At 37.9% G+C, this 12,622-nt stretch overlaps 1 long non-coding RNA gene across 1 annotated transcript in view; it reads right to left on the reverse strand.

The window, feature by feature from the left end:
• Nucleotides 1-12,077, reverse strand: part of LOC106456162 (uncharacterized) — a 21,279-nt gene extending 9,202 nt beyond the window's left edge. The window contains exons 1-2 of the long non-coding RNA XR_001290326.1: nt 12,065-12,077; nt 4,980-4,982 (exon numbers count right to left, since the gene is read on the reverse strand). This is a non-coding gene — a long non-coding RNA (uncharacterized LOC106456162). The remainder of the gene's footprint in view (nt 1-4,979; nt 4,983-12,064) is intronic.
• Nucleotides 12,078-12,622: the final 545 nt, after the last annotated feature.

Here is a 12,622-nt window from a genome sequence, read left to right on the forward strand (position 1 = left end):
AATAATAAATAAAATATATAAAAAGTTCTTAGGTCTGTGTGACCAAGCCCTCAATTTTACTTAAAAGCCTGCTTTTTGTCCAACTCAGTATCGTGGTATTAAACTACCATCATATCACACATCTGCAATTTAAATCATGCAAAAAGAAATACATGCATAAATGCCTAATGCACTGATAAGGGGGAAGCAACGACAGCATGCATAACTAAGCTATATTTGCAGTGACCTGGTTAGTTTGTGTGAAATTACAGTGATTAATTCAAAAACTGACCTTTTCATTTGTCGCTGCCACTACTGCAATATGTTTAATGGAAACTAATGATGTGAAAATTGCATTCCTCCTCCTTGAATGGCTGATGTGATAATAGCATGATTTGGACAAGCCATTTTCACATCTTTATGTGTAAAAGTGAGCTAACAGTTAATTATAGACCCCACAGTCATGTTGAGGCAAATATTATTTTAATTTCTCCTCCATGACACTTAACAAGTCATCGAAATAAATCTTTTTTTTTTTAAATGGGCTTATTTTTTGAAATACTGTGTGATGGTCTCTCACCATACATATGCATGTGTGAAGGCTTTTCAGTTTCAGTGTATGTTTTCAAAGAGTGTGAAGGCAAGGGACATTAGATTAATGAGTTATTCTTCAGCCCATAGCCTGGTGAGGCCACAGCCTGTGCTGTAGGCGGCTGAGGTTGCAGGCGCTGCTGTGAAAAGACCAAGAGATTGTGTAATACGCACAGAGGAAAACATTTCGAGGGGCAAGTGTGCAAACACAATTCATAAAAACCTGTAGCTTGCATCCCACAACCTTTCTTTATCGAAGGAACTGTCTTATTTTGACAGAATCTTATTTACCACACCCTGAGGTTATCAGCCCAAGCTCACCCATACCTGTCCCCCAACCACCACTACCACATGCACACATGCTTACTAACACACCATGAACCTTTATTGCCTATCCCTCTGCTCCTGTTTTTTTTCCCACTCGCCAACTCCCTCTGTGCACCTCTTTATTTCTGGGTTTTCGGTTGTTGTTGTTTTTTTGGTCTCCTTTCCTTCTTTTGTTTGACGGTTTGTTAAAGTCAGAGACAAAACAAAACAAAAACACATCTGTCCTTCATGAAAGAACTTGCCATGCTCTTTAGAATTAATGAAATTTATTTTTTTCAGGAAAGCTTTTTGAAGGTCTTCCTTAAACAAGGCTGAAAGGGTCTTCAAGCGCAGTATTGTTAGATAATATATAATAATCATTAAAAAAAAATAAGTAAGTTAACCAAAATATTTAGGAAATAATGTGTGTATGATTGAGTCTAGTGCCAATTCCAACTAAAGAAAAAATCAGGCAATTTAGTTGACACAAATTGCAGTGTACAACATTCTAAGAAGAAATACATTCATTATTATTTCCGGTTAATGAAATTGCAGTCTTTGTAGCCATCAGCTTTTTTATTTTCAAAGCCTCGCTCCATTTGAAACAAAGCAGTCTGCATGACATGCCTGAGACAAAAGTGTTGCTATTCAATGAGACTGTCCTCCCACAAGAAAACAACCCTACAGGTCATCTGTTCAAGTTGTTAAGACAGCCTGTCATTATGTTTTAAAGTTTAGCAGCCTCTAAAGCATTTGTAAAGAGCTATAATGAGACTGTGTGCCGTTGTTGTCACCTTTGGAGAGAGCGTATCTCAGCACCGTGTAAACACACAAAGCTTGTAATGTGTTTAACACAGTTAAAGGATGTTTTTGAACCCAAACTATGATGTCTTTCAAATCACCAGGATGCCGTTTTTTATTCCTAGATCCAAACAATTCGAGTAAAAGTCAAGTAAAAACAAATTTAATCCTAAAACTGATCCCATATGACATTCAAAAACGTAATCTAAAATCCAAAGTCCCAGTTGACAATGTTGTATTTTTAATCACATTTACCTCTTACCTTTTGACCCCATCCATGGAAACACTGAAATAATTTCATGTGCATATCAGAAAGTATGATAATTTAGTAGTGCGACTTGTGTTGTGTTTGGAACATCAGAAATTGGTTTAATTTTGATTCCTGGAGGAATTTTCTAGCTTTTCGCTTATTTGAAACCAGAAAATTAATGGAATTTGTTGTGTTAATGTTGACAAAAAAAAAAAAAAAACATCACATTAGTGTAACTGTTGCAGTGGTATTTTCAGTTAGTTGCAGGACTTGATTTGTGTCACAGAGATATACAGCAGATGTCTTCATACACATTAAAAGTTTTGTGGAGAAATAACAGCCAATAACTCTGCACAATGAAAACATCACCCTGGAAGAAAGTTCTGCTTGAAGTATACTTGCATGTCACTGTTTCACTGCTAACTCTCTACTCCTTGCTTGCCTTAGGCTTGGACTTAAGAAGGCTGATTGGGGGCCATTCTCTCTGCACAATACACCACCTTGTTGCCCCTTTTACTCTGTCCTCCATCCTACACCTCTATGCTTTGCTGCTGTAATGACTCAATTTCCCCTCTAGCATGCCTGGCCTTCAGGGATCAATAAAGTTAATCTCATGTTGCCTTACCTTATCTCACAGTGGATCCCAGCCTCATTAAGACATGCTGGAACTTTTGCCACATAGAGGCTGAATAAAAGTAGGCCCAGGGCCCAAAAATGTGCCTGAAGCTTAGTTCTGGTGGCAGCAGTGGCAATATGTTATAATAAATCTCAATTTTAGACTCACAGGGAGTGCATTTCTCATTTTTATCCCTGACTGAAGAATCTTTAATATCCCTGGGAATATGGGTTTGTGAAGACCACAGGGCTTCTCCGGTTCATCTGTCAGACATCTGTTCATTTTACAAAACTTACCTTTTTTTCCAGTTAAATACTTGCTGATAGCAATAAAAGAGAAGACTAAGGAATTCACCTGAGATCATTCGTATCCATATTCATCAAAACTGTGTCCTGTGTTTAGTCTTGACCATTTCTTTTCATATTTTTCCTAAAGACAAATAGCAAGAAGAAAATCACATGCTCTTGTTTTTAAGTTTGTTCCTGTATGATCTGTCTTCTTGCAGACGCCATTACACTGTTTTGACCTTTTTTCCTTTGGGAAAATACTTTCAATCACAGAAATAAGTCAAGGAGGCATATTAACCTCCCACCAGCATACCCTCAGGTGCATGGCAGCACACACAAGTGCAACTGTATGCATGTATGAGTCATCCTGCTAGTACGATTGCACCCTTTTGGGTGCAAATTTTGGGCGGTGCTTGTTGGGTCAAACAAACTTTGCCTTGCTGTCTTGGTGTAGTGTCAAGCAGCCTAATCTTCCACCTCCAGATTCCTGTGCAAAATCAACACAGGCTGCCTCCTTCATTTACCTTGTTAGCTAACTGACAGCGGACTGTCTGGCCTCCAGCTTAACGGTTTTAATGAGCAGAGGGCCTCGTTAGTACTGTGTGGATAGCTTGAGACAAATGAGCTTGTTAAGTCCAAGCCATGCATATTCTTAATTAGCCTTTTGTAGTGTGTTTGATAGCACAATGATTTTGAAGGTGTGGGATAGAGTGTGTGTTTTCAACATTAAAGGCATTAAAATTTCCTAAATAATACCCCTAAGTTTAGTGCATTATTTTTATTTTTATTTTGTAATTTATACAGGATTATTCAGGAAGAAGACGCTTTGCTTTTAGAGGTACACTATAATCAGACAGTTGAAAACACATTCGCAGTGGAAGCTGTCCAGTCAACTCAGTTTCATAGCACACTCACAGTCCAAAACTGCTGAACATTGAGCAACACTGCGTCAGCTGTTGGGTTTAAGGGCCTTGGTCAAGAACACAGTAACTGTGTTAAAGATGAAATAACTTGCAATGTTTTGTTTGCAGTTCTGCTTCTCTAACTACCAATCCCCATTTAGAACAATGCTAATAGAGTGCTTCCAGCTGCAGTAGCAATGTCTGATAATGACCTTAAACATAAACTTAACACATACCAAAAATGTACCTTGTCTCTCACACAATTTCAGCCCCACAGTAGCTGCTTGAGTTGGCAAAAGACTTAAGCAGATGGGAACAAACACACCATTTCACCAAAGCATGAGACAGAACACTTTCCTACAAGACTAGAGGGAACTTCCAACAGTTACTGTTAGGTACAACATAATGCTTATTAAGTGGGCAATGTATTTTAGATTTATTATGTACATGAACGTATTAATTATTGTGGATTACAATCAGATAAAAAAAATACAAATAATTACTTATTGAACACTTTGCAATAAATTCACATTCATCTTTCTCACAAGTGTTCATACAGCAATTTATTTGCATGCACTTCAGCACTGCATTTAACTTCCATTCACTCCTACAACACATTTTTAAATCACTATGTCACCTAACATGCATGGGAGGAGCTGGAGCTGGAGGGAAATCTGTGCAGATATACATGCACATTCCACACAAACAGGTCTCAGTCAATCAGGAGGTTTGAATCTTCTTTCTGCAACAGCACTAACCACTTCACTACCATGTCAACCAACATGGTGCTATAATAATACTATCCAAGGCTCAAGTTATCAAACCCAGAAACAGAGTTAAAGATACTGGCCATATCATTCCTACTGGGATGGATGATCCAAAACACTCAAAAGTTCAGTCGAACAGAGATGAAGAATTTGGCTGGACTTTGTGGCAGAAGCATTAGCCTTTGGCTACATGAAGAGGGTTTCTTTAAATTAGCTCCACTGGTATTGTGGTCTCCCCTTCTGCTGCTGGCAGCTGCAGAGCGTCTGAGACAGAGACCTCAAGCAGGATTCTTGTAATTGGAAGATGAAATCCTCGGAGCCATCGCTGGCCTGAAAGACACAGTCATAATTGTAAGATAAATAATGTATGTTTACATAATATATGAAGCCATGTTTTGGCCACAGTTTTTACAGAATCTTTTCTTGAGCTGCTGGCCTCTTTTTCCAACTGCTCTGTTTTCTCATCTTTTTATGAATGACATACTTATTGAAAAAAACAAAATGGTGTTAGAGTTCTGAATTCCCTCATTTCTGTGCTTTGTGGTTCACCAGTCTAACTTCATTTTGTTAACTATAGCTGTCTGACAAGAGATAAATGACTACATAATTGGCAGCCTTTCTGAATTTCCCAGTTCTCTAAAACTTTAATTTGAGAGGCTGTAAACAGTGTCTGGGTTGATAAAAGTAAATTGATTGAGGTTTTTGTTTATTTTCTTTAATGCCACCAGTGGTCAGCGTTAACTAATCAAAAATACCGCAAATTGCAATGCTCAAGATAAATAAATAAAATAAAATAAAAAGCAATGGCGACAACCTTTTCTGTACAAGACCTCTAATTTGCCACTCACTTATTTCTGAGTGCAATCTTGTTTTTGTTTTGATGGCAACTGAAAGCAGTTCCAGAAGACCTGGAGTGCAATTTTTAGTCATTATTTTCCTGCTATCCCAAGGACACAGGGAAAATGCTTGGAAATTCATGGGTTTGTAAGTGTGTGGGATATCAACCTCATTAACATTTTTGACATCATTTCAGGGAGATGGTGATAAATCGGTGTAGGCAAAGCAAGTAATTGGCTCCCTATGGTAATTATGGAGTGGACCTTTGAAGCAAATACTCATATAAATGCCTCATATTTTGGAACGATAACACTAGAAAACAATCTGTTTCTTCCCCACCATCTCAAATGAGAGCAAACTGACTGTTTGTTGTAATTTGCTGATCAAACACCAAGCTCTTCTCCAGCAACACAATCTTATTGGAGATTCAAATCACTCTCTGAATTCCTTTTGGGTGCTTTTAGATGGAACCGTATTCTCAAATTTGGTTTCTTTGACAAGCTTTAAACAATAAAAAGTGAATATTTGGATATAGCTTTTTACTAAAATGAAAGAAGCTGCCCTTGATTATAAGTCTCTACCAGCTCCACAAGGGTTTCTGAGGTGGTCTTTAGGCTTTAAAGTGGCATCTATGCCAATTATTTTAGAACCTACCCAAATGAAAAAACACTCTAAAAGGTCTGGACATCCACAAAAGACAACACCAACATCCCAAACTAGTTGGGCAAGGGCCCTTTGTCGTTATTATTTGCTACAGAGATTTGTCATATCCCATATGTCCCATCATGGGGTTATAGTGAGCAGTCTGGAAAATCATTTCCCCGCTGCTTTTTGTTACCAGCAACTGGTTGTGTTCCTCTTTCATGCGACTGTCATGACTCAGTTGATATAGTCTGCCCCTAACCATCACAAAATGTGGGTAGGTCAGTGCAATGTCAGGGTGCACCATTTGAACACTGATTTTCATCATCTTGTCGAAGGTCGATTGTCGTCTTGAGAGTGGGAATTCTCCCATGGAATAATTCACTGGAGACAGCGGAGCCTCTGTCACTAAAGAGAAGCGTCACTACTACAACCTCACGTCACCACTGAACGCAGCAAAGACACTACAAATCGCTTATTGGTCATGAAAGCATCCCACACACTTCCCCAACAGGTTATTAAACCCCAGTCAATATGTTCCCTGAATTAAAGACTGCATCAGGCGGGAGCTAACTGCAGTCTTGAATTTGTGTGTTGCTCTTGTAATTTCCATAGCGATAATGTTTGTGTTTGTGTATGTCCCCATGTACATACCTAACCTCCACCTACACTGCCTCAGCCAGTGTCCCTGGCCGAATTAGGGTTTGGTGGTGGTGTTTAGCATGTTTGGCGTGTGTAGTTAATGTGTTGTCTTGTGTAGTTAGTGTGTAGTGTTGTGGATAGTTTTGTGTTGTGTGTCAGAATAATGAGGTAACTGCTGTCTCCAGGTAGAGAACAGAATTTTTTTTTTTTTAAGTAACACAATAGCTACTTTTCAAGTACTTACTTTCAGAATCTTGTAACTCAGTTACTTTTTTTGAAGAAGTAACTAGTAACTATAATTAATTAATTTTTCAAAGTAACTTGCCCAACACTGGTGGTGATGGGACCAGCTGATTTCATGCCACCGGTTATGGCCACCCCATGGTTATGGCCACCCCATCGACAGGTGGTCTTCCTCCAATGTCACTGCAATGTCCAGACTGGCCGGTCAGTGGCAAACATTTCATACCATATATCAGGTAACGTGTTGTAAGGGTGATGATTTTAGCTTGTTTTTCAACCAACAGACCTTTTGCAGTAAGAAAAGTACCAGCCCACTTATACCTGGAGGAGCTGCTCAGGCTTTGTGCTGATATTAATGCTCGAGTTTTCTGAACTGCAGTTGTTTGGTTAGCAGAGTGTTGGTGACTTTTACACACTGTGCCACAGCACTCAGCCTCAAAGCAGCACTGATAGAGCATAGGGTCACTGAGTTGCTGTAGTCCGCTTTGCAATAGGGTAGTTAAAGTAAATAGAGACATTTCTAAAACACAAGAAATTAGACCAACTGACTTATTGCAGATGTCACACCCTTTTTCAGTACTACACTCATAGGCACAGAGATCTTTCAAACAACCAGTTATTTCAAAAATGTTTGTAAAGGCAAATGGCATTGCTAGGTGCTTGATTTTACATACCTATCACAACTAAAAATGGAGCAGTTTTGTTTTGCTGGCACTATTGAAAATGTCCTCCCATTTCTCTTTGTGAGCTACTAGTCTCTTTCTCATTGACAGGAGTAAAAAATGCTGATATATTCATAATCATAAACTTCCAGAGCCCATTTATAATGTCAAACAATCCTACACATTAAATATATTTTTCTTTAAAAAGTCAGGAAATGTGAGTAGAGGCTAAATAACCCCCAAAACTCCTGCAGTATAAACCTACCATTAGAGAGGCCAAGATCCTAACGGAGAAAATTAGGTAATTTCATCAATAGTTAGATCATGAGTTATTGTGCTTAAGTACTTTGGATTTAAAACTAAACATGCCCTTGACTCATGCTAATTTACACTCTGTTTGATTAATAAGTTATATATCTGATTCAATAATTGATAGTGAGGCTCACATTAACATTTTTCATGGGTAATTGATAAAGCAATTAACCATATGTTGATGAAGCAGATCTCTGAACACATGCTGACTGATAATCCATACACACACTTTGATAAAGATCGGAGGTTACACACTCACAGCTGTCACCACAAGGTTTCCTTTATACCAAGAGAAAGTGTACGTGTACATTTCCACCTTAAAATGAGACCATGTGTTTCACTGTTGACCCAGCAAGTCATAAGCGTGTATCAGTGTGTGTGTTTTAGTTTGTGAGTCAGGTAGTACCATCTGTTCTCCCAGTTATAGGGCATGCTGTGCTTTAAGAGAATTTGAGACAACAGAGCAGTTCACTCATCTGAGACCAAACCATATGACTACACTATTTAGCACATATAAGAGTAAATGTCATTGAACTGCTCCCACCTGTGCTTTCGTGAAATAAGATTATATTTTTACTGGACTTTAAAAAGTCTAGTGGAAACTGTGACAAGCACAATAAAAATTACAAGTAACATTTAATGTTGCCAACAATAAATGTAAAATGGTAGCATTTTCCTTGATTAATTTATATACACTCTGAAGCTGATCACAAGGTGGAGCATGAAGCACAATAAAGTTTTGCAAATCACGTGTGAACCTGCACTGAGTTCAGGTCTGTTTCTTCACTTCCAAAGGGTACCCACTTTGAAGTAACTGTTTCTTTCAAGTAATTTCTTTTCATCCAGAAATCAACAACGCATGCATACAAAACATGCCTCAAATTTATTAGCCAGTCTCTAAACTAAAGCCTTGGAGCTGCTTTGTATAAGTACACTGATACTAAGAAGCTTTAACTGTGGAAGTTAGAGGTCACTCAGTTTTTTTGCTACTATTTCTCTATATATAGTATCTGAAGTTAATTCAAGGTTCTGAATTTGAATTTTAAACATGAGGCCCAAAAATCCAAATAAACCAGAAAAGCACCAAATCAATAATCTGGTGCAGTAGAAGGATAACTGCAATAAAGGTCTAGTAGAAATCTAGGTAGCACTTTATTTTACATCTCAGTAATAAAGGGGTAATAGTAGAGTAACAAGGAAGAAACAAGAACTTAATAATATGGTCATTTCTAAGTTATTACCACGCAATTACCTGTGGTAGTTTCTGTGTAATAAGCATGAAACAGCGCTGCAAAATGTAAAACCTCATGTTTTGCAGTAGAATGTGACTGCAATAAAGGTCTAGGTCGATTAGCATTATTATGGTAAGGCTGCCTGATATTTTGGCATTCACAAGATTTCCAGTAAACTCATCCTCTGACATCAACAAAATTGAAACTTGTTTGAAATATTTGGAAGACACTGCTATGGTATCAATTTGAAAATGTTGCTTGGGTTGGGTGTCCGTCTTGGCCAGATTGTCCAATGGACACCCTGGGCAAATGCCCAGGGGCGGGGTGATGACAATGACGCTAGACCTTCAAAATGAGGGATAAAAATTTTTAAAAGTACGCACTTCAATCATATATTAATTGTTTAACCTACAATCCACCTTGGTTGTGTACAAAGGCAGAACTACAAAAACTGTGTCTTTTTCCCAAATGTTATGGAGAGCAATGTGTGTCAATTTCAGGGAATCCAATTTGCCTTTTCTTTTGGGTGGTTAGTTTCAGAGAGGACTGCTGTTAAGAATATAACCAGCTGAAAGCTAATGTACAATCTCTTAAGTCAGGAAAAAAGTGAATCATGTCCAGCTAGATCAGCTGTGACATTAAGTTTTATAAGATTGGTAATGAGTACAAAATGAGCAAAATATATCACATTTTGACTGACTCACAGAGCCATTTGCATTTGGGAGCATTACCAAGAGGAGATATCCCAAACACCACAGGGAGACAAAGTCAAAATCCAAAAATTTAACAAGCTTGAGGTCATGCATGGGTAGTCAGTCAGCATGTCAAACAATTATGGCAGGAATCAAATGAGAGGCAAAATCCCCAAACTGGCAAGAATCCAGAAATATAACAAGGCAAGATTAACAAGGGATAAGCCTGAGGCAAAAATCTAGGAAACAGGCACAAATGTACTACAGAAGGACATCAACTTGAAACATGAAAACAAGAAGAAAAACATCGTTGAAAATAGCTGGAAGGCTTAACTACAAGGACAATTGGGCATCCGGCTGCTGATATTCTAGTGGTCTGTGGGGTAAACCAAGATGATTGATTGGAATATTGAACGAAGAAAATACACATAAGTGGAGGGACAAAAATAGACAGAAAGTTCACACTGAAATAAACAAAGTGAATAAATTAAGTGAGATTTCAAAATAAAACAGAAAATGACTAAATCAGAAATGCAAACCCACAGCAGTAAACAGACTTGTTTTATTAAATTTGAGCAACTGATGTGTGTTTGTTTTTGGAACCACAAAAATGAGCATTTGCGATGCTTTTGCACCACGCAGAGAACAAAGCATTTGGAAAATGTATTGTCTGTTTCTATTACCTGCAATAACAATGGGATCTACAAGACAGTTAGTTTTTGTTTAGGAAAATCCAACACCACTTCAAAAATCTAAAATGCTTTCTACTGTGGTTAAAAAAATAAATGGAGGGTGGGGGGTCGGGGGCACATTGATGGACACTTTTAGTAAAATCTACCATCTAAAAAGGGGAAAACGTGCTCTCCTCTCTACTTTGAAGGAAATTAAAGCTTACTCATGTGATACTCCTATTTTAGACATGAAGGAATCATAAATAAAAGATTTTTTTTTTTTACTTTTTTTGGTCCTATATAAAAAGTCTTGTCTGACATGACGTATCTCTTGAGAAACTTTTGAATTACTTATAATTAGTTTTTCACAGTAGCAGGCTGATGAATGACTGGCTACTGAACATAAAGATGTTCTAATCCATCTTTAATGATAATTTGGACATTTTGTTATTAATTTTCCATCACGTTTCCTTGGGGTGACCCTGAATCGAAAGTCTTGCCATGCTCCCTCTTAGAGCTTTCATCTGCTCTTTTTTTGTCCACTCTTCACTTCCCCTCTTAATTCCACTGCCTACCTGCTCTACTTTTCTATTTGTCACCTCTCAGTCTTTTTCTGTCTTTCCTCTTCAGTTTCCTTACCCCTCTTCCTTTACTATTGTTTTGTAGTCTTTTATTAATTCTCCTTTTATTCCCTTTCATCCAGCTCAGATTTCCCTCTCCTTCCTTCTTTTTTCTCTTCCCTCCTCTCCTCTGCAGGCAGCCAATTAATCTTGCCTAGTGCTAATTCCTCATGAGTGCCATTTAGTGGCAGCTCAGTGGGAGGATCCATAAGGATTTAACGTGTTTATTAAAAGTTTGACTGCTGGTCGATGGAGACTCCTGGTGTCCTCCTTTCTCTCTGCCAGCAGGACAATGCACAGCATGTTTGTCTGTGTTTGTTCTTTCTCAGTGTGTGAATTCCTCAGGGCTGCTACTTAGTAAATGATTTTCGATACGTGTGACATGAGGGTGGTTTGAACTGAAGCAGGCAGTCACGGGTGGCAGGGTAATCACTTCTCAAAAATATCTACAGTTAATTGTTTATTGTAGCTTGGATTAACACTGAAATTGTGTATAGTGAAATGGAGTGGCACAGCTTTTTTCCATACTGTTTTGTCCATTTACTCAATCACCATTTAAAATAACCAGGTTAAAATCAGGTTATTTGTTGAAGCTGAAGGGTATTCTGTGTGTTCAGTCTTTCCTCTCAGATCTTTTATGTGATTTTAAATACAGTATTACGATACACAGGGAACTATAACAGCATCACATGCTGTGAACCCTTTTTGGATCTTCTCTGTTTTACATAAATATAAGATTTCATTACCTTTTTGAGCAGAAGCAGAAAATTTGAACCATACTGAATAAATTCTTTTCGTGAAAGGACATATATGGGACACTAGGTCTTGAGATTCCGTTAATGGAAAGGTGTCCGCAGGTTTTTAGAATTTGCAAAAATCAATTTGTCTTTGTATAGATACAACAACAAAGGCTTTAACTATGATGGTACCACTATGTTTCACAGATTGAAGCGCTGTTTTCTTTCCCCAAATACACTTTTTATTCAACTTACTTTGGTGCTCAACTGTTCACTAAATATTGTTCTAATATTCCTCTAAGCACATCATTGCTGTTCTGTTTTATCCCCATAAACAGTTTGTCTAATGGTGGACTGGAGCGGCTTAACCATCAATGAGATGCTTTTGTAACCTTTTACAGCCAGATTTGTATCAATATCGCTGGAATCCAAATATGTTTTTGATCAGACTTTGACAGATGTTTGCTGTTTAAATTGCATCATGATGCCCTCTAACACTTCATAAATTGATAGCGTCTGAGTATAATCACACTTTGATATTAATTTCTAATCCTGAAGGTACGTATACTTTTCTCTTCTCGCTAATATTTTAATATTTAAGTAGATTACCTTTTCTTCTTTATTGTCATTTGATCCATCAATCAATACATAAATATCCTTCTGGCGCTGGAGAATATGCCAGCTGCAATAGGGCGAGAGGCAGGGTGTGTTGGTACTGTGTGTTAGCATTATTGACTCACAGCAACAAGGTGTTGGGTTTGAATCCACCATCTGTCTGCCTATCTGCCTTTCTTTCTGTTAGAAGATTACATTTTCTCTCTGGGTACTCTAGC

Source organism: Pundamilia nyererei, unplaced genomic scaffold (genome assembly GCF_000239375.1).
Source record: "Pundamilia nyererei isolate P.nyererei 1_Seehausen unplaced genomic scaffold, PunNye1.0 scaffold00032, whole genome shotgun sequence".
Taxonomy (NCBI): Eukaryota; Metazoa; Chordata; class Actinopteri; order Cichliformes; family Cichlidae; genus Pundamilia; species Pundamilia nyererei.